We start from the raw sequence: 22,509 nt of genomic DNA, 5'->3' as shown, positions 1-22,509 counted from the left end.
TACAAAAATTCAAAATGACCACCAAAAATCTCAACAGAAAGTCATCCAAATGATGATCGCTAAATACGATGATAAATAAGAAAATGTCGGCAATTTCAAAAAATCAACAAAATCAAGAACATGACAAATGCAAAATTTAAACAAAAAAGAACGAGAGTTTAGTGGCCATTTCATCTTAAGAAATCTCAAAAGAAATTGCTAGCCCCATAGCCACAAAACATTAGTGAAAAGACAGTCAAAACACAGTCGCAACAAAATGCAAAACAAAGTGACAATTTTCAGTCACATCATAGGGAGTAACTGCTACACAACACCAAGATCACATGTCTCGAGTGCGTTAGAGAATGAATAATAGACACTAAGGCTATTAGACTAACTACTATACTTTAATACCATGCAATCTTTATACACATGAACGTTTATATTCTTAAAGTTCTTATAAATTACACAAAAGTTTTGCGAAGCTAATAATTCTATTTTTAAAATACAACGGAATCACAAAATATTAATTTCCTAATCTCCAAACACATTTTACATGCAATGATAAGATTAGCTTAATCAATACTTCTTCCCCATCATGATCTATCAAACATCTAAATTACATGGACTACCTATAGAATATATACAAAAAGTATTCCGTTTACTTACTTACTTGACATGATGCACTTATAGAAAAAAACAAAACTCTTTGGTTTTCAATGCAAAATGAAATAGACATTCCTTAGTACATTTCTCATACTATTCGTTTACAGACAATCAATTATTTCTATTTAATTTTTAATTATATCATTTAATAGCATTTCTATAATCTTCATAACTAGATAGAGAGAAAACAAAGCAAATTTTGATAGTAAATCAATTCACACATATGCACGTAAACCAACAAGATCACACAAGTATGACTTAAATTTCTCCCTATATGCCTATCATCTTTATTGTACAATTTTTCATTTCACTACCAATATAAAAGAATGCAAATTGACTTATCATGATATTTCCTTATATTAAAGATGCCACTGATGTCCTAATTTTCAGATGAGATTAATAAAAATAATCTTTCCTTACATGCTAACCTTATAGCGAAACCACTCACTACTCTTAGTTGATAAAAATACATCATTAACTATGACCATTCATTGAATGTCAAAACATGAGGAGAAGGCGGAAAATGAAATTACCCATTAACTAATATATGGTTATGTAGGCACATCATACACGCTCTACATTTACACATCCTATTTATACAAAGTCAATTTGATATGCCCACTGCAATTACATTATTGTATTGTTCTTACAAGTCATTATTCGAGTTGGTCATATAAAACACACAATGAATTTTTTAATGAAAACATATCCAATTCCCTCCTATACTATGTCACAACCCTCCTTTATCACTTTTGATTTGATACAATTTCTATTATATCTTTTTTGGTTGAGCTATTGAAAATGGTTGAATAAATATTATAAAAAGATAAATAATGGACCCACATACACACTTGGAAAATATAATTCAAAAGGCATTATTTATTTTTATTATTATTTTTTTTCCCAATTATGGCACATGTTGTAGGAGGAATTAGAAGCTTCTAGAGGAATCTTCATTCTTTAATTCCCTTGCATGTAACTCCCCCACTAGGATATTAATCAATTTTGCATGGGTCCAATATTGGAAAAAGAATCTCATTCTCAATTAATTTCTCTAGATAGTGGAATTAAGGGGTGTTTCCTATATATTGTATACAAGTTTTCAAAAGAGGGAGTTGGTTATTCTTGGAAGAAAGTTTTCTCAAATAGTTTTTTTTTTAGTAGTCATATTTTTCATTTGGAGTATAGTTAAGTTTGTTTTGAAGAAATTTTTCCAAGCTTGCAAGGAAGGATCAAGGAAGGCTAGGCTTGAAGATTTGGAGAGGATTCAACATCAAAAGGCTTCTCCAGGTTCCCTCCCTTTTTGCATTTGCTAATTCCTTATGTAAATTTTTATATTTTCAAAAGAAATATCTCCTCTTAGATTCATTTAGTTGAATATAACATTCTGAAGGAAATCATTTCTTAGTTGTTAGATAAATTAATTTGAAAGGAAAATCTATTTCTCATTAAAGAAATGCATTGATAAAAGTTTCTTTTCTTTTTTAAATGCAAATGCAGATTTCTTTTTTTTATTTGTTAATCTATTTAAAAGAAAAAAAATCAGATTCTACTTTTTCTGTTTTTTTTGAAATCTAGAGAAGATCTTGAATAAAAAAAAAAAGAAAATAAATCATGCTTTTCAACATCTCTATTTCTTTTTTTGAAAAACTCAAATTCTTTTATCTCTGTAAATAATTTCTTTCTCTATGCATTTGTATTTAGGAATCTCGTTATGTGAAATAGTATATCAAATATGATTTCTTCTCAATATTGTTGTATAGAATCCCTATGTAAAATATTATCTTGTTATTTATTTATTTTTAGAAATCTCTCTCTGTGAATATCAATTTCCTGGAAATCTCATCAAAAATGTTATTGTCTCAACATAAGGCAAATTTGTTGAATATGATCTCTATGAAATCAAAATTTATACATCTATTTATCTCGGAGGTAATTTAGCTCTCTGTTGTATTGCTGCCTCAAATTCAAGCACAATGTATTTCCTTTGGGCTCCTGTGAGATCATCTGAAAAAATTTCCTCTATTATCTTCCATGCCTGTGAATAGATTCTTATTTTTTTTAATATATAATAACATTGTAATATATATACCCCTCTTAGATTATTAAATAAACTGGATATATATATATATATATATATATTGTAATATTAAAATTATGCAAAAATATATATATATATAAATTAATACACAGTGGTTTTTTTCAAAAAATATATTTTTGCGTAAAACACTGGTCAATGCAGGGGGGGGGGGTTATTACACCGCCGAGGAGTGGTACCCTCCACTACACCCTGCAGTCACTGTTACGATAGTGGCTACATAGGGAGTGGAGGGGACCACAGCTGTCCCCTCATCACTGCGGGCCTGTACCTGCAGGTCTGCAGTGGTGATGGGACCTGTGGCCCCCTCTCCCACTTGGTTTTAAAAAGCCACTACAAAAAATTTAAATTCATGATTTTGGTTAATTTTTTGATCGAAATTTTAGTTTAATAAAAATTGAACTTAGGTAAATTTATAATTAAATCATCTTTACTAAATTTGTAATTCATTTACCTTTAGTAAAATTTTAATTGTAAATTAAATTATATCCAATTTTTTTATTAGAATCTTTCAATCTATTTAAGATTTATTGGGTCACTTAGTTGGCATTTTAGATTCATTAAAAACAATTAAATTCATATCATTATGATTAGTCCAAAATTTGTCTAATGTCTAAAGTGATGGCTATTTTTTAACTAGTGACTCTATAAGTGATTATTGTCATGGTAGAAATAAAACATTGCCTAACTTTGCATGTAACTTACACTATCCTTGCTTCATGCGAATTACTTATACATTAATTGCATTTATTGACGAGTGAGTTACATTTTCATCATCTTCATGCAAGTTACACGTTTTAATTATCAATATGTGAGTTCATAATTGTCATTGTCATGCAAGTTATATTTCAATATTAAATAGTTTCGTTGTAGAAGGATGGTATTTTTGTAGTACCCCTACTCGTTTGGACTCGTATTTTATTTTGGTTGTTTTCAATGGATACATTACCATGTTTTGTTATTCAGATTTATATGACATTATTCCATGCTCAATCTGAATATGAGATGCATGATTTATTTACACTATTTCTGTACTTGTGATTTATGGCATTGTATGGTTTATTGCAATGTATGTTGTGTATCTGTGAGTGTATTGGATGCAAGGGGATGATTTTCCTTCACTCATTTCGATGAGACAGGGAACATCGCGATTCTCCTTCATCAGTGTGTATGTCATGTTTTCTATATTGTATATTTGCATGAGTGGCTCGGTGATGCAGGATAATTGCAGGAACAAGTACCGGGTAGGTACGGGGTATCGTTTCCACCTGGCTTCACAGGTCTGAGCATGCCTTATATTTTTTGATGGATTTGGAGGAGATAGTAGTTGACCCTATTTTGTTCAGTTACACTCGGGTGAGTGTCGTCAGTTAGTCGTCCTGTCAGTCGTTAACCTTCCTATTTTGTTGATTGACCTTTTATGAGAAATCGCTTGATGTTTGCTCAGTTTGCATGTTTAAGTGATTTTAATTATTGTATGTTATGTTTTATTTGTCTATGAAGGGTGAAAAATTGTTAATAATGAGAATTAAATAGTGATGCTAGGATTTAGCGTCCTTCATGTAGAAGTAGGTGAATTATCGAAACTATGTTCGATGTTTGGTTTTGAAATTATACTATAGTTATACGTATTTTATATGGAGTTTCGGACTCGAACATATACATATAAATATACGTGTAGGTAATTAGGAGTCATGTTCAATTATGTTGATTATCTTAATAGGATTATTTGGAAGTTGAATAAATTAGAGTTTATAATATAACGTACCATATATATATATAGAATGATTGATTTTTAATTAATTGTTTTGTTATATTGATACAAGTTAAATATATTTGGTAGTTAAATAACTGTGAAATAGATCATATACATACATATATATATATAAACAATTATCATGAAATATGATTATTTCATGAATTTTGTATATGTCTATGTAATCATTTGAGAATAAATATATATGTATGTATTATATATATGTATATGAATCAACCATATACATGTATGAATCGATCATATACAAATATATAAATATGTAATTATGATATATAAAAATATATTTTTAAAAATTATAAATATTACTTTAATGAAGAACTGAAATATATATTTACATATATATTTAATTTGTTAAAAAATGATTAATGTTTAAAAATATATATTAATGAAAGGGTTATTAAATATATATTAAACATATAATAAAAAAATGGAAATTAAAAAAAATTAAAAAATAAATATAATATAAAAATAAAACAAATTAAATAAATAGGGTGGCGGTTTAGTTTTAATAAAGTTTTTTAAACTAATAGCTAGGGTGGCCAATAGTAATATCGACCACCCCCCTTAATAAAGGGAGGGGTCGGTATTACCACCAACCACCCTCCTCCCTTTTTATTATATGTGCCCCTCCTCCCTTTGCAATATGCATACCCCACGTCAACAAGCAAATATGGTTGAGGCACCGATTTATATGCAACCATATCCATTAAGGTATGTGGTGGAAGGAATTAATGAAGGGTTAGGAGGTAATGAAGGGAGAATAATGTGGTTTACCAACCCACGTAAACCCACCCATATCCACCATTATCAACGTGTATTAGATAGTTATTTAATTTGCTCATTTTTAGGAAGTTATTTTTAGTAAAGTCGACTTAGTCTTGGAGTTAAAAGCCTCATGGATAAATTATTAAGATGGACTTAACCACTTTAGTGGTGTGGTGTCATGAAATGGTTAATGCAGAACTTTACATGGTGAACACATAGGTGTTCATATATGATTAGGACTGCTATGATGCAATTAGATCTTGAGTGGTGTCACTTAGAATCAATCCACCTCTAGTAGAGATAGCTCGAAAGTAGGAAAGAGGGTAGATGACAACCCTATATATAGACCATTGAGTTGGAAGAGAAGGGGAGGTGAGATGCAATGAAGGATTAGAGAATGGAATGAAGAAGGGAGATTCATTCGCATCAAAGGAAGGATGGTGGACTCAAGAGGAAAGAATTAGAATAGAGGGAAGAATAGAATAGAGGAGAAAAATAGAGTAGAATAGAGAGATAGAGAGGATACTTTTGGAAGTATCAAAGAGAGTTGGTTTTTGAGATAGAGTTGGGAGTATATTGGAGATAAGGTTCGTAAGCAAGGTGCGCTATCATTTGACATAAGGGTGTTGAGGTTTTGCATACGGGTCAACTTTGCAAAAGGTCAGGAATTTCTTTAGTTTTGGATCATTATTATTTACAAAGTCTTTGTTATAAGTAATGATTATGATCTGGCTTATGTTATAGTTATGGTGAAGTATCATTTATTGTTTGGGTTAGTTAATGGAAAATAATAGAATATTAAGCGTAATTACATTATAGCTATAGTAGTGAAATTTTGTTTAAGAACATATTGCACACTTTTTTATTATATATAAATTTATCCTTGCATTCAGAACCTAGGTATTAAGAATTATTAGTTGCTTCTCTAGGAGAGTTTGGGGAGTAATGGCTTATTGTTGAAACATTAGGTTTACGACTTATTAAATAGTGTATTAATATAGTTGTGATTCTTATTTTCTGGAAGTCTTTATTTGCAAGTTGTTTATGCATTTTGACTGTTTTAAGGAAAGATTGCATGTGTTAGGATCATTTGTAAATGGTATCTTCTGTCAAGTTTAAATTCCAATTATTGCTTGCATTATCATTGTGTCCTATGTTATTATGTTTCCTTGGTCAGGTGTCGAGGTATAACTTTATGGATGTGAGCCATTGTGTGTTTTGTCCAAATGGTCAACCTTTGGTTAGTAAATCGTGTATCCTTCACCTATGGTTTGTCAGAATTAGGTATGGTTGTCAGTTTCGCCATAAATTTCTCGTAGAGAGACTTTTCCTGTAGTGTCCTATGAGAGAGAGTGGCTTTTGAGTGGGGGATATGCCCAAAATGGATGACAGGATAACCCATCGGAAGTTAGTTAAAAAGTGATAACCTAAAAACTGATATGGGTGAAATAAACATTAATTAAGATAGTGTGCCTCGTGCATAGGTGTAGTGCTTGTACAGGGCTCATAATGCTACGAGAAGGCCTAGAATGGCAAACTAATCACCTTGTCTTCATGAAAGCATTGGTAGGGTCCGCATGAGACTTAGTTGGAGCGGGAAGCTGGGAGAGGTTACTAGGATAGAGAGAGCCGGGACCTAGGAGGCTATACCATGGTATCCATCTTAAGCTATGCGATGACACTCTCTCCTTAGATTCACTAGTGTTTGTGAGTTGAATCACATGAATGTTTGTAGAGTCATGTATTTCTTTCGTACTTGTCTTATTTTTCTTGCTTGAGGGTTTTCTACTATCTCCTAGCATGCTGGGGTGGTTCCATTTCGGGATCACATGGTCGGGTGGTAGTGTCACTTCCCATCGGATGTTCTGGAAGGTGTCTTCAGGCGAGGAAAGGCCTCGCTGATGTTCTTGGTTTGTGGTTCATGTACCAGCTCTTGTTCATGACCATTGTTCAGTTGAAATCTTGAGGTCTTGTATTGAAACTTTTATGTAACCTTCATTTTGTAACATTTTAATTCATGGTGTAATTTTTGTAAACATGTATTTTGGAATATTGTAAAATAGAGAAACATTGGAAGGCATGTTATTTTAGTTACTTAATTTTTTATATATATATTAAATGATTGCTTTGGAGTACTTTGAATTCTTTCATTGTGGAAATTTTTATCTTAAACATTTAATTTTCCTATAAAGCTGAACAGTAGGTTTTTCCGTAGTGTTAATATAATTTACGAAGTAATCTTCATTGGTGACCCTTAGGAAATTCAGGAGTTAGACTTCTGCTATGTTATTAGGCATGCAATAGTTATTATTAGTGCACTTGTTCTTTAAAAGAAATAAAATTATTTCACCCTTAGTTGCATAGATTGTATTGTTTTCCTTTAGGGTTTATGACGGGGCATTACAATTTTTATCAAGTGGTACATGAATGCCATCGATGTAGTTATTTCAATTAATTAAACTTTGCAATGTCTAATTATGTACATTCATTTCATAATTGTTTCAAGCATGATGTTTTTTCATAGCTTCTTAGTTAGAAAACTAAATAAAGAAAGTTAGAAAACCAAAACCTAATAGCATTCAGTATTTACAGTGCCTTTGGGTCACACTTACGGGTAATGTCGTCGTGTTGAACTACTGCACTTAACGCCTAATAAAGTTGCATCAACGACGTCTGTGGCATCGTCCCCATAAATCATCGGGGAGTAATAAGGGACACTTGGAAGTTAAAATCCAAGAGGCAAGTAATCCCCCTTGGATCGATAATCTAATAAGATAATCCTTAAATGATTTTACGTCCACTGAGTTAAACCATAGTAAACCACCTTTAAGGTTGATCGAGTGAAATACTTTTATGGAATTGATTTAATCTCGAAGAGTTGTTGCGGATTGACAATTGGGTCAAGGGTGATGCTTATGATAGGTATTAGGATCTAGTTGTTTTAGGCCACAAGCAATAGGCCACCTTGAGCCTTTGCTTAAGTTATACCACTGTGGGTGGCAACTGTAGAGAAACTATTTGGGCATTGATCCTAGAAAGGGTTGCGTACCCACCAAATAGTTTACATTAAACCATAGATTAGAAAATATAACTACATACTCTATGCCTTGATCCCATGCCGAAATGGGTATGTAGGCAGTCTAGGGATGGAGTTGTCCCTAGTACTCAGGTGTTCGTGGATGGAGTCTAGGTTTTGGTAAGAAGGATTGAGAAGAATCCTAACTTGAAAAATAAGTGAAATAAAAGAAAAAGTAATTCAATGCATACTCAGAAGGAATCCCATATGGATTTGCTTGACTTCCCGAGGCTTTAAGCCAAATCCTGAGGTGGAATTCAAGCTTGCACTATGTTATTTGATTTCTCCTAAGGATGATGACCTCGGTGTACTTCTATTAGGGGAGTGTAGTACTTAGTGAGTGACTCAAGACCCGAATGGTCCCGATGAGTCTAAGTCTCTAGCCAGAGCACCTCCTATCCCAATTGGATAGATGCCTACCCCATATGGGTAGATTCCTATCCCCATTGGATAGATGAAACCTTCTGTTCTATATGGATAGATGCCTAACCCGTATGGTTAGATGCTCATCCAGGATGGATGAATGCCTAATCCAAATGGATGGATGCCTAGAGTATGTGATTGGATCAAACACAAATGATTAAATTAAATAAATAAAAAGTGGTCAAATTTTGTTGGGTTAAGTAAAGTGGGTTATTACATATGGTATCAGAGAAAAGGTTCAAATCTAGGCCTTGTGCTCACTTCAATTTACACAACTAAGGGAATGTCTTGCAATAGTAGAGATTAAATTATAAAATCTTAAATCAAGAACTAACTACATAATTGAATTTTCAGGTAAAACCCTAGAATGGCTAGAGGAGGAGGAAGAGGAAGAGGAAGAGGAAGGGGAAATGGAAGACATGCTACCACTAGGAGACAAAGGGAAGCTAACCATGAGGAAAATCATGAATAAAACCATGAAGAAAACCATGAGGAAGACCATGAAGGGAATCAATATAACGAAGATGGGGTCGAGGCTATAATCAACCTACTAACCGAACAAAGGGATAAAATCAACTTCTTGGAGAAATAAATGTAGGACCTTAGGGCAAGGAAGAATGACATTGAAAATCGAAGTGGAACTGAAAATGAGAACCCTGGCAGCAATCAGGGGCAATAGAAAAGAAAAGAAAATATTGGAACTCTTTAAGGATTTGAAGAAAATCACCCCCCCTAAGTTTGATGGGAGACAAATTGGTCAAGGAGCTGAAAATTGGTTAAATGAAATGGAAAAGTATTTTGAACTAAGAGATTTTAGTGAAACACCCAAGGCCTTATGGGGTTCCTATCAACTCACAGGGGAGGCAGCTAGTTGGTGGACCAACACCAAGGAGCAAAATGGGTATAGTAGGGATACGATCACATGGGATCAATTTGTTCACCACTTTCGTAAAAGGTGGCTCCCTCAATTTTTCTTTGATGAGAAGGTGACAAAATTCCATAATCTACGAAAAGGACCCCTATCAGTCCAACAATATTGGGATAAGTTCACCAAATTGCTTAAGTACGTACCTATGTACCAAAAAGATGAAGAAGGTCAAGCGAGGAAGTTCATTTTGGGACTAAATACCAACATAGGGGAAGAGGTTGACATGCATGGACCCAAAAACATGAACGAAGTACTTGAAAAGTCCCTAAGGTAGGAGAGAAATATTCAAGCCCTGACAACAGCAAGGCAGAACTATAATGGGAACCACTCTTTTACAAGGAAGCAGGAATTTAGGGGGAACACTAACTTCAACAAAAGTCAAAGGAATAATTCTTCCAAAAGAAGGCCACCCCCTAATCAATATCAGAGGAATGGAAATAATAATAATAATAGGGGCAATTATAATAGGAATGACCAGCAAAACAGGATAACTTATCCACCCAGGGCCAATGAAACAAGGAATGATCCACTAGGAATCAAGGTAGGAGGGGTCCTCCAGGTGGATGTTTTATGTGTGGGGGAAACCATTTTGCTAGAGAATGTCCCAGGATGCAAGGTCAGATTAGGGCCAATCAACCACAACAAGGGCCCCAACAAAGGATTCATGCTGCAGTTAGGAACCGAAGAGCAAGATTCTAGAATGTTCCCGTGGAAACTACAGGTACACTATTTGAACAACCGATTTCAATTCTAATTGGCACTGGGTCATCTGAATGTTTCATCTCACCTGAATTAGTAAGCAAATATGCATTAAAAGTTAATCAAATGGAGTCATCATGGATGGTTCAATATGGGGATAAGGCAACTAGGGAAGTAACTAAGTGTTTGTTGAGGGCAAGGGTACAATTTCCTGAGTTTGAAACAAGGGTAGATCTCTATGTGGCACCCCTAGGGTTATATGATGTAATTATTGGAATGAGTTGGTTAACAGATCATCAAGCTAATGTAGATTTCTATAACAAAGTTGTTGAATGTTTGGATGATAGGGGGGAAAGGGTCAAAATCCAAGGAAAGTTTAACCCCATTAATATAGAAACCATATCAGGCATGCAATTAAAGAAGGAAAGAAGAAGAGGAGGTCTAATCTATATGGTTGAAATTGATGAAGGAGAAGAGGAAAATACCCCAACCTTTGAAAATACCCCTTTCTTATGAGAATTCAAGGATGTATTTCCAGAAGAATTACCCGGCTTACTCCCTAAAAGGAAGTTTGACTTTTCTATCGACTTCCTACTAGGAGTTGAACCAGTATCAAGGGCACCTTACAGAATGAACACAATTGAATTACAAGAGCTCAAAATGCAATTAGAGGAACTCTTAGCTAAGGGATTAATAAGGCCAAGTGTATCACCATGGGGAGCACCATTCTTATTCATTAAGAAGAAGGATGGAACCTTAAGACTATGCATCAACTATAGGATGTTGAACAAGGTCACAATAAAGAATAGGTATCCTTTACCTTGAATAGAGGATCTTTTTGACCAAATGAAAGGAGCAGCAGTTTTCTCAAAGATAGACCTCCGATCGGGATATCATCAACTCAAAATTAAGGAGGAGGACATTCCGAAGGTAGCTTTCAGGACTAGATATGGGCATTATGAATTAACAATAGTCCCTTTTGGTGTAACCAATGCCCTAGTTGCATTTATGAACCTAATGAATAGTGTACTTCATGACTACTTGGACAAATTTATTTTGGTATTTCTGGATGAAATCTTGATTTACTCTAGGAATGAGGAGGAACATTTAGTACACCTACAAATTGTTTTGCAAAGGTTGAGGGAACATAAGTTATATGGGAAACTGTCAAAATGTGCCTTCTTCGAGGAAAAGATTTAGTACCTTGGGCATATAATATCAAAGGAAGGAATAATAGTTGATCCAGATAAGATAAAGGCAATAGTAGAATGGTTGATCCCTAAAAATGTTTCAGAGGTAAGAAGCTTTATGGGGCTAGCAGGGTACTATAGGAGGTTTGTGGAAGGATTCTCTAAGATAGCAAACCCCATCACCTCATTATAGAGGAAGGGTAAAAGGTTTGTGTGGACAGAGAAAAGTGATAAGGCATTTCAAATTTTGAAGGGGAAACTAACTTCAACACCCATTCTAAAAGTACCAGATCCGAATGGACACTTCACAGTCGTAACTGACGCTTCTATTAAAGGTTTAGGAGGAGTACTTCTCCAAGATGAAGGGGTAGTAGCTTACGAATCTAGGAAGCTGAAGACTCATGAAGTTAATTATGCACCCCATGACTTAGAGTTAGAAGCGATTGTGCATGCCCTACAGAAATGGAGACACTTCTTACTAGGGAAGCCCTTTGAGTTAAAGTCAGATAACCAAGGACTAAAGTACATCTTTACCCAACCCCACTTAAATGTCAGACAAAGAAGGTGGTTAGAGTTTCTAAGTGATAATTTTGAAATTGAAAATATTAAGGGGAAGGAAAATAGGGTGGCAGATGCTTTAAGTAGGAGGAGACACTTGATGACTATAGAAACATTCAAAACTTCTTTCAAAAGGCAAGTAATGGATGAGCAGGGACATGACCCATGGTATGAGCAAGTCAAATTGACTGTAGAATATGATCCAACTAATCCTAAGGTTGAAGGGTATACATTAGATGAAGATGGGTTGCTCATATACAATAATAGAATCTGTGTTCCTAATTCAGGAGACTTAAGGAAAGTAGTCTTGTCGGAGGCTCATAATGCCCCTTACTCAGGGCACCCAAGGGTTAACAAACTTAATACAGATCTAAAGAAGCTATACTTTTGGCAAGGGATGAAGAATGACATAGTCAAATATATGGCTAAATGTTTGGAGTGTCAAAGAGTAAAGACAGGGCATAGACATCCAGCTGGATTATTACAGTTACATGAAGTACCTCAACACAAGTGGCAAGTTATTAGCATGTATTTTGTGCAAGGGTTGCCCACGTCACCTTCTAGGCACGATACAATAATGGTGGTAATTGACAAGCTCACTAAGGTGGCACACTTTATACTAGGAAATCTGACGGATGATGCACCTACCTTAGCAAGGTGCTTTGTTAAGGAAATATTTAGGTTGCATGGAATGCAAGAGAAAATCATATCAGATAGAGATGCTAGATTCACTTCAAGGTTTTGGACAACTCTTCAATCAGCTCTGGGAACTCAACTAAATTTTAGTACTGCATACCATCCTAAAACCGACGGTCAAATAGAGAGGACAAATCAGATTTTGGAAGACCTACTTTGCATGTACTGCATGGACCAACACAAGAAATGGGAAGATTACCTACCTTTGGTAGAGTTTGCTTACAATAATACATATCAAACATCTTTGGGAATGGCACCTTTCGAAGCATTGTATGGTAGACCATGTCGAACACCTTTGAGTTGGGATAGTCTTGAAGATAGAGTAATTGTTGGACCAGATATGTTGAAGGAAATGGAAAGGAAAACTAAGAAAATTAGGCAAAGATTGAAGGAAGCCTCAGATAGGCAGAAAAGTTATGCAAACAAGAACAGGACACCAAGGGAGTTTGAGGTGGGAAAGAAAGTCTTCCTAAGGGTTAGGCCACACAAGAGTTCCATAAGTTTTGGGAAAAAGACTAAGCTTGCACCTCGTTATGTTGGGCCTTTTGAGATATTGGAAAGGATTAATCCAGTTGCATACCGGTTGGCCTTACCTCCCCAGTTGAGCCGAATCCATGATGTCTTCCATGTATCTCTTCTTAAAAAGTTTGTACCTGATGAGAATCATATTTTGAATTGGGATGCTTTACAGGTCTAGGAAATGGGAGGAATAATGATAGAGTCATTAAGAATCTTGGAGAGGTGCCAGTGCCAATTGTGCAATAGAGAGGTTGATCAATCCAAGTACAATGGAATCAATATGATGAAAAGAATGCCACATCGGAAGATACTAGGGAAATGCAACAATTGTTTCCTTTTTTGTTTTAAACTAATCATGAACTATAGACTCTGTTGGATACATTCAAATTGTGCATCGGGACGATGCACAATTTAAGGGGGGGAGGATGTCACAACCCTCCTTTATCACTTTTGATTTGATACAATTTTCTATTATATCTTTTTTGGTTAAGCTATTGAAAATGATTGAATAAATATTATAAAAGGATAAATAATGGACCCACATACACACTTGGAAAATATAATTCAAAAGGCATTTGTTTATTTTATTTTATTTTTTTTCCCAATTATGGCACATGTTGTAGGAGGAATTAGAAGCTTCTAGAGGAATTTTCATTCTTTAATTCCCTTGCATGTAACTCCCCCACTAGGATATTAATCAATTTTGCATGGGTCCAATATTGGAAAAAGAATCTCATTCTCAATTAATTTCTCTAGATAGTGGAATTAAGGTGTTTTTCCTATATATTGTATACAAGTTTTCAAAAGAGGGAGTTGGTTATTCTTGGAAGAAAGTTTTCTCAAATAGTTTTTTTGTTTAAATAGTCATATTTTTCATTTGGAGTATAGTTAAGTTTGTTTTGAAGAAATTTTTCCATTAAGTTTGTTTTGAAGAAATTTTTCCAAGCTTGCAAGGAAGGATCAAGGAAGGCTAGGCTTGAAGATTTGGAGAGGATTCAACATCAAAAGGCTTCTCTAGGTTCCCTCCCTTTTTGCATTTGCTAATTCCTTATGTAAACTTTTATATTTTCAAAAGAAATATCTCCTCTTAGATTTTTTAGTTGAATATAACATTCTGAAGGAAATCATTTTTTAGTTGTTAGATAGATTAATTTGAAAGGAAAATCTATTTCTCATTAAAGAAATGCATTGATAAAATTTTCTTTTCTTTTTAAAATGCAAATGCAGATTTCTTTTTTTTATTTGTTAATCTATTTAAAAGAAAAAAAATCAGATTCTACTTTTTCTATTTTTTTTTTTTTCTAGAGAAGATCTTGAATCAAAAAAAATAAAATAAATAAATCATGCTTTTCAACATCTCTATTTCTTTTTTTGAAAAACTCAAATTCTTTTATCTCTGTAAATAATTTATTTCTCTATGCATTTGTATTTAGGAATCTCGCTATGTGAAATAGTATATCAAATATGATTTCTTCTCAATATTGTTGTATAAAATCCCTGTGGAAAATATTATCTTGTTATTTATTTATTTTCAGAAATCTCTCTCTATGAATATCAATTTCCTAGATATCTCATCAAAAATTTTATTGTCTCAACATAAGGAAAATTTGTTGAATATGATCTTTGTGAAATCAAATTTATACATCTATCCATCTCAGAGGTAATTTAGCTCTCTGTTGTATTGCTGCCTCAAATTCAAGCACAGTGTATTTCCTTTGGGATCCTGTGAGATCATCTAAAAAAATTTCCTCTATTATCTTCCATGCCTATGAATAGATTCTTTTTTTTTAATATATAATAACATTGTTATATATATATATATATATATATATATATATATACCCCTCTTAGATTATTAAATAAACTGGATATATATATATATATTGTAATATTAAACTTATGCAAAATATATATATATATATATAAATTAATACACAGTGGTTTTTTTTTCAAAAAATATATTTTTGCGTAAAACATCGGTCAACGTAGGGGGGGAGGGGAGTTATTACACGGCCAGGGAGTGGTACCCTCCACTACCCCCTATAGTCACTATTACGGCAGTGGCCGCAGAGGGAGTGGAGGGGACCACGGCTGTCCCCTCATCACTGTGGGCCTATACCCGCAGGTCCGCAGTGGTGATGGGACCCATGGCCCCCTCTCCCACTTGGTTTTAAAAAGCCACTACAAAAAATTTAAATTCATGATTTTTGTTAATTTTTTTATCTAAATTTTAGTTTAATAAAAATTGAACTTAGGCAAATTTATAATTAAATCATCTTTAGTAAATTTATAATTAATTTACCTTTAGTAAAATTTTAATTGTAAATTAAATTATATCCAATTTTTTTAATTAGAATCTTTCAATCTATTTAAGATTTATTGGGTCACTTAGTTGGCATTTTAGATTCATTAGAAACAATTAAATTCATATCATTATGATTAGTCCAAAATTTGTCTAATATCTAAACTGATTGCTATTTTTGAACTAGTGACTCTATAAGTGACTATTCTCATGGTAGAAATAAAACATTGCCTAACCTTGCATGTAACTTACACTATCCTTGCTTCATGCGAATTACTTATACATTAATTGCATTTATTGATGAGTGAGTTACATTTTTATCATCTTCATGCAAGTTACACGTTTTAATTATCAATATGTGAGTTCATAATTGTCATTGTCATGCAAGTTATATTTCAATATTAAATAGTTTAGTTTTAGAAGGATGGTATTTTTATCAAGTGGTACATGAACGCCATCAAAGTAGTTATTTCAATTAATTAAACTTTGCAATGTCTAATTATTTACATTCATTTCATAATTGTTTCAAGCATGATATTTTTTCATAGCTTCTTAGTTAGAAAACTAAATAAAGGAAGTCAAAAAACCAAAACCTAGCAGCATTCAATATTTACGGTGCCTCTAGGTCATGCTTACGGGTAATGCCATCGTGTTGAACTACTGCACTTAACACCTAATAAAGTTGCATCAATGACGTATGTGGCAACATCCCTATAAATTGTCAGGGAGTAATAAGGGACAGTTGGAAGTTAAAATCCAAGGGGCGGGTAATCCCCCTTGGATCGATAATCTAATAAGATAATCCTTAAATGATTTTACATCCGCTGAGTTAAACCATATTAAATCCCCTTTAAGGTAGATCAAGTGAAATGCTTTTATGGAATTGATTTAATCTCAAAGAGTTGTTGTCAATTGATAATTGGGTCAAGGGTGATGCTTATGATAAGTATTAGGATCTAGTTGTTTTAGGCCACAAGCAATAGGCCACCTTGAGCCTTTTCTTAAGTGCTACCACTATGGGTGGCAACCGTGGAGAAACTGTCTGGGACATTGACCCTAGAAAGGGTTGCATACCCACCAAATAGTTTACATTAAACCATAGATTAGAAAATAGAACTACATACTCTACGCCTTGATTCCGTGCTGAAACAAGTATGTAGGCAGTCTAGGGATGGAGTTGTCCCTAGTACTTAGGTGTTCATGGATGGGGTCTAGGTTTTGGTAAGAAGAAGGATTGAGAAGAACCCTAACTTGAAAAATAAGTGAAATAAAAGAAAAAGTAATTTAATGCATACTCGGAAGGAATCTCGTATGGATTTGCTTGACTTCCCGAGGCTTTAAGCCAAATCCTGAGGCGAAATTCAAGCTTGCACTATGTTATTTGATTTCTCCTAAGGATAATGACCTCGGTGCACTCCTATTAGGGGAGTGTAGTACTTAGTGAGTGACTCAGGACCCGAATGGTCTTGATGAGTCTAAGTCTTTGGCCAGAACACTTCCTATCCCAATTGGATAGATGCCTACCCCATATGGGTAGATGCCTATCCCGCATTGGATAGATGAAACCTTTTGTTTTGTATGGATAGATGCCTAACCCATATGGTTAGATGCTCGTCCTGGATGGATGAATGCCTAATCCAAATAGATGGATGCCCAGAGTATGTGATTGGATCAAACACAAATGATTAAATTAAACAAACAAAAAAGTGGTCAAATTTTGTTGGGTTAAGTAAAGTGGGTTATTACATACTACTATAACATGATCCTTTACACAACTAAAATATCTTCTAACATTCAAGTACAAACTAACCTCTCCAAGATTCACATAAGGGTTTTAGGAAATCACAACATTCATTTGCAACAAGAAGACATGCTCACCCATAAACACACAAGGTAAAGATATTTTAATTTTTAGATAAAAGGAGGAAGACATACATTCAATTCACTATGAATATGCACTCTACATTTTCTATACAAGTTCTCCAAATTACGACACTAAGTCCAATTACATGTATAACACAAGTGCACAATCATTCTTTCAAACTTAAGACAATGCATTTTACAACTAAATAAGCTAGTCTAAAGAGTATTACACCAGTTAATAGACCTAAACATCTTACAAGAAAACAATACACATATAATCACATAACAAACACCAATCATAAATCGGGAAGAACAAGAACTGAATACCCATGTTACACTCATTTAGGGTTTTCAGAAAGAGTGAGAAAAGAGACAGAGCATGAAACATCTAATAGCTTCACGATCCCAAGCATTAATCACAAGCATACATCAGAAGGACAAGCATACAATGAAAAGACTATATACCACACACCAAACTATGGGCACAAGTTACACCAGAGATCCTAGTGTTTGCAAACCTTGGCTCTGAAATGAAGTGTAATGCCCCGCCAAGAAACCCTAAAGGATACAAATACAAACACTCGAAAAGAGCACAAAATATATATATTTTTAAATAATACAGAACACATAAATGTAAAAGATAAACATTCCAATAGAATTTGCACATGCGGAAGACTTAACTTAAACTCCTAAAGGGTTTCCCAACGTGAATTACTTAATTAAACTAATTCTTACTTAAGATCAATTAATCCACTTAAGAAATATATTTAACCATTAAGAAATTAATTACACTAATCAATGATTGTTTCATTCTTTTTACGAGATAACAATAACATTACGATACTTCATTCATGATTAAACATTCAATTACATTGCATTAATGACCTTAATTAAAGATAGAAATCCTAACTTCTAAATCTTAACATAGTACATTATTTTTACATTGCAAGGATAACATAATATTATATTTGCACTTAATACATCAAGTCTCGTAATAATACATAATGATTACATCAAATTACAACTGTCGTGAAGGCATACATATAACATATGATACAATCGACCACATAAAGGTCCAAAAGATAAAAATATGATCTAAGAAGAATAATAAGGATCCAATTGGTACAATGAAATGAAGTGAAAGAAAGAGATACATCTAGAGCACCTGCAAAGCTAATCCCTCGCAAGAAGGTATGCACAAAATACCCAATGGAAAGTGGCACTACCACCCAACCATATGGCCCAAAACGGAACCACCCCTCCGTGCTAGGAGATAGTAAAAAGCCCCTCAAGAAAATCACAATAAAACATCACATGGTCTAACATGTACATCAGGTACTCACATAAGACATAAGCATACAAATATGACTCTCACAAGAGTGCTCCAAGTAAAGCCAAAACATGACTACACACTAGTGAACATAAGGCAAGAGTGTCATCGCATAGCTGGTATAGGTTATCCTGGCAGGCCTCCATAGGCCCCGACCCCCATCCTGGTTTATCCGGGTAGCCTCTCCCAAACCCTTGGCCCCCATCCCTAACTCATGCAGACCCAACAAACCTTCCATGAAGACAAGGTAGTTGGTTTGTCATTCTAGGCCTTCACACTGCATCTTGAGTTTGTACTAGCACTCAACTATATGAGCAGGACACAATTAATCTTGATTAATGTTTGAAACCCAACCCCAGTTTATTAATTAAGTTATCACTTATTACTCAGCTTCCAAGGGGTTATCCTGGTAGCCACCTTGGTCCCCGACCCCCACTTAGAAGCCACTCTTCCTTATGACACTACACAGCCTCCAAAGAACCCCAAGGAAAAACACAAAAACCAACTAGCACAAGGAGTTCAAAAAGCAAAATTGAAGAACAACTTGATTATACAAACCTTCTGCCAAGGTTAAACCAACTGGAGGTGTGAAACAAACAACTGGTCTATTCACAAGACAAGACCACAACCAAAATACAACAAGTATGACCACAATCAAAACTCAACCAAATCAATGCCAAAATCCATCAATTAGAGTAAATACTCAAAAGGGTACACTTGCACTCTAAATACATCCATGTTAAGGAATCATAACGATCACTCAAAATATAATTAAAAGCTAATGTTATCTAAGTTGAACTCTTTCAATAGCTGACTCTTTCATTGATCAAAAGAAAATTTGAAATATTAAAAAAAAATCATATTTTTTCTAGTTTTTCTATATGTTAGTAATTGGCGTTTTTGAAGGCCTTCGGGGCATTTTCTTACTTTTTGGCTTGCTTCAATTTTGTGTTTACCTTGTTCATGTAAACAAATCCATGATACCGCAGGTTCTCACTCAGGTGTTCTCATCCAAATCCATAATTCGTATCATTCTTGATAAAAAATCCACAATAGGGAATAATGCATAAAAAAAGTCTAAGTATATGTACATCCAAATAGACTTTCACAATACCTGATTTAAAATCATACACCCTATAAACGCAACTCGTAGACTAAATAAGCCATCATTTAAAATAAATATAATTCTTTTCCAACTAAAGCCATCTTGACTATAAACAATTTCCATTTGCCTTCAAATTTTTAATTAATAAAAATAACAATTAAATACATTTAAAAAACTAAAATCATTATTTAAATCAAAATAAACCTTTTCAATTAAAAACCATGTCGAATAAACTTAATTGATGACTATTCATATAGCCTTTATTTTCACAAATAAATTACGATTCTATCGAATCAATCTTAACAACATTTAATTCATATTACTAATTCCAAAATACATACATACATACATACATACATACATACATATATATATATATATATATAATAAATTCAAAAATCTGGAAACCATTTTTAAAAAAATCAATATCCCACTAACCTCATTATCAATTTAAAATTACAAATTTATACACACACACACGCATATACATACATACATACATACATATATATATATATACATATATATATATATACATATATATATATATATATATATATAAAATAAATTCACATTTAATAACTTTCGAAATCCACATAGCCGAAATAATTTTTAATCAACGAATTAAAAAAAAACAACGGAGTGCTCTGCGCATTCTCCCCACAACGTGGAGGAAGAGCCTCCACAACAGTAGAGAACTCCCCCCCATTGCGTTGGGTGAGGAGCCTCCACCTGCCATGGAGAGTCTCCCCCCCACGACTGGGGTGAGGGGGCACCACTGCTCCCCACCATGATGGGTTGAGAGGAACCACGACTGTGGTGCCCTCTCCCCACCTCGTGGGGTTTGGGCTCCATGCCACCCCCCCACGAAAACTTTATTTTTTAAAATTATTTTTTTATAATTTTCTTTTTTAAATTCTCTCCTTTGTGAAATTTTGGCAGGGGTATTTTTATAAATAATTTTTGTTTAAAAACTTCTTTTTTTCTCCTTGATTACAAATAGATTTTATTTTTTAAATCAAACGAAGAGCTGTATTAAAACAAAAAAAATCATCCAATTGAATTGTCTTCCTGGGGTTAATAAAATTTAAAATCATTCTTTCTATCCGGCCTTCAAACCACAATCTTTTTTTTTAATGAACTCACACACAAGTTGGATAATCAACAAGCCCCCATTTCTTTTGCTCTCAAAATTGGGAAAAACTAAAACCCCATTTCCAAATTCCCTAAACACAACACAAAAGTAGACAAGAAAGAACAACATATAACATGAAAACCAAATTTACCATCTCTTCTTTCTTCCTAAACAAAGAGGATAAACAAACACAAATAAACAAGCAGAGGTTTTAAAAGTCCAACCTTACATAGCTTTCTTGAAAAGAAATTGAGAAGAGCTCCCCATCCTCCCAAATTGCTAGAGCCTTTGTAATGCCCCGCCAGGAAACCCTGAAGGGATTAAGCTAAAACACACGAATGGAGTGCAATAATTTTTTTTTTTAAAGTTAAACACAACCTAATGATACAACAAGATATCAAAGAATAAATTATACAGCGGAAGACATCAACTAACACCTAAAGAGTTTCCCAACGCGGTTACTTTATTCCAAATTTAACTTAACTCAAGACAAGATAATACTTATACAAAGAATAATTTCTTTCATTAAGACTAAATCATAGGTAACATATGAATGCATCCATTAAGGTTAAAATATAGCTAATATCAAGATTGAAAATGTAAATAACCCAAATGAAGTTCATCCATTAGAATTACAATTTAATCATACCTTACGTTCATATTTTTCTTATTAAAATTTAATTCACGCATCTAATTAATAACACACTTGAATTTCACCATAACTAACGAGATCTTTCCATGCATACTTAATTTCCTAAATATATTCCATTATTCCAAACTACATTCTTTCATGATCCAATTTATTGCATTTAAAAGACATGCATTTACAATTAATTTCATCTAATCCACTTCATACATTCTAACATAATGCCATTCATGCATGCTATAACTGAAAAAGAAAACATCAGTACAAAAGCAACACATAACACCAATGTGATCTCAGAGTTCACCCCTAGAGGGCTACATCTTCGGGTCTGCTCAACTGCAAGACCCCTCTGTTCATTTAAATTAGTTAAGGGTACATAAGTTCCACATCATTTACATTCCTACCACCGAGGCGAATCATACCAATAAACAACTAACCACATCGGTCAATAATTACATCAATGATCCCTACATAGAAACGGATCCAATTGAACACATTTAAACTAATACAAGGTCCACTGCCCGAAAATACTCTAGCTAAATACCTAACCCGCTATGGTCAACCACAAGTCAACACTTGACATTCACATACAAAACAAGGCCAGTCAAAACACCATCACAAGGCAACAACCAAACTAGAAATAGAAGACATAAATAGGTACCCCAAATCATCCAACGATAGGGTCCAAACAAATATATCAACATAGGACACAATGACAACTCAACTAGAATTGCAATAAAATTAAACTTGACTG

This window comes from Cryptomeria japonica, chromosome 10, assembly GCF_030272615.1.
Source record: "Cryptomeria japonica chromosome 10, Sugi_1.0, whole genome shotgun sequence".
NCBI classification, from domain to species: domain Eukaryota; kingdom Viridiplantae; phylum Streptophyta; class Pinopsida; order Cupressales; family Cupressaceae; genus Cryptomeria; species Cryptomeria japonica.
This window is presented reverse-complemented; position numbering follows the sequence as displayed.